Raw genomic sequence first — 2097 nt, forward strand, 5'->3', positions numbered from 1 at the left:
GATAATAATAATGTTAATTAAATACAATAAACATACTATTTATTAAAATAACAAATTTATCAATAATTGGGTATTTTTGACAATTTATATTAAAGTTTATAAATCTGTAAACAATTGATTATTTAACAAAAACAATAAATATGGAAACATGTAAACTGTATCACGCGTGTCAAGTTTCTTCAAAATTAGTTTACATTTGTTGATCAAATTACAAGTGTTGTCATAATTTAAATGAAATAATAAACTATTTAGAATGGTGTACTATTACGATATTATATATAATAATACAAATTATTAGTGCAATGTGTTTTTTCTTTGTTCTTTTATCTTAATAATTCTATATTTAGATGATGAAAAATGCACATTTTATATATGAATGATGATTTTGTATTATAGATTATTTATGCTTGAATATACCATTTCAAATTTTTTCACGTTTTTTCTAGTGGTATATAAATTATGCAGATTTAGGGGGGACTCATTTTATCTATATTTTATAATACTTTAATTAAATAGCGAGGGACGCGTTTTCAAATTTTCCCAAAATTCCGAAATATAGTACCGAGTTTATTTTTAAATTATTTTTCTTAATATTTATTTTTTATTTTCACTAAAATGACTTCTTTAGATACTTTTGAAATTTCAAAAATTAATTCAAAATATTCAATGGGGAGCTTAAACTACTGTTTGCGAACTACCTCTTTGCTACTTTACTAACAAAAACCCAAATATGGGTTTCTTTTTGTCGTCTTGGATTTTACAATTATTTTTAAAATAGAGGTAGCAAAATGGTAGTATAAATTTTAATTTTTTTTATATTAGAAATGCAGGCTGCTGACACAACACAAGACTAAAACAGAAGAATTGTCGAACGTGCTAATTAAAGAATTAAATTTTAATAAGACTAGAGACGATGTTACATTTAATCTTAAAACTATTGGTAATAATAAAGTTAAAACAGAAACTATTCTATATAATTTAAATAAAATTGTTAACGATTCTAACATTAGTAATGTGGATTATACAGAAGAAGGAATAAGTACAGATAAAGAATTAGAACCATTAAATACATTATTTTCGGATAATATTGTGGTATATTCTCCAATTCCAGATAAATTAATTAAAGATGTAGAAAATCTTAGTAAAACATTTATTTACTCCGATACTATAAATAACGAAGAGGAAGAAAAAGAATCTAAATCTGTTCCAAAAGAACTTAGGGATATCTCGAAAAATATTTTTGCCGCTATTACAGCTAATATTAAAATGGTATTTAACACTGTTTGTTTAAATATTAATAAAGCAGATATTAAACCATTATGTATAAAGAGATACAAAGATATGTTACACCAACCATTTACTTTTATACAAGTACTTAAAATTAACTTAAGTTGTGCTAGTGTACAAGATGTATTTAATATGTTAACAGATAAAGACAAATTAAAATTCTTAAACGATAATAATGTATTTATACAGGATATAGATTTTACGCAAGATTTTAAAGGAGTATTTAATAAAGAAGATGTTATAGAACATTTGTTAAATGTTGGATTTAGAGAACAAGGAGAAGACACATCTCCCGATAATTATACAGCAACAATTCTTAATAATAGTAATACTGTTTCTAAAAATTGTTTAAAATTTATTAGAACAACAGAAAATGGAACTATTCGATATAAGTTTTATAATAAGTTTGTACAATCTATGGAATCTCCAAGTGTTAGAAATAAAATTGGATCCCATATAAACGATTGGATTAATAATCCAGAACCAATTTTAAATAAAGCTATTAACGCTTCTTTAGATACAGGATTATTAAGACTGGAGATGACATTCTATAGATACAATACAGATAAGGAGTTAAATAGAAAATTTGTGAAGAACAGATAGAATTCTTAAGAAAACAAATAAATCCTTCTCTTATTTATTATAATTCTATAAAAACGCAATTTAACCTATTATGTAAACACATTCTTTATAATGTGTGTATATTAGATGTAGAAACAAAGTTGGCGTTTGGTACTATTTACCTAAATAGACTTACTGGAAAAGTTAATGAATTCTTTATTAAAGATTGTAATAATGTTAAATTATCTA

The sequence above is a fragment of the Entamoeba invadens genome (genome assembly GCF_000330505.1).
Source record: "Entamoeba invadens IP1 unplaced genomic scaffold scaff_1105074726325, whole genome shotgun sequence".
NCBI lineage: Eukaryota > Evosea > Mastigamoebida > Endamoebidae > Entamoeba > Entamoeba invadens.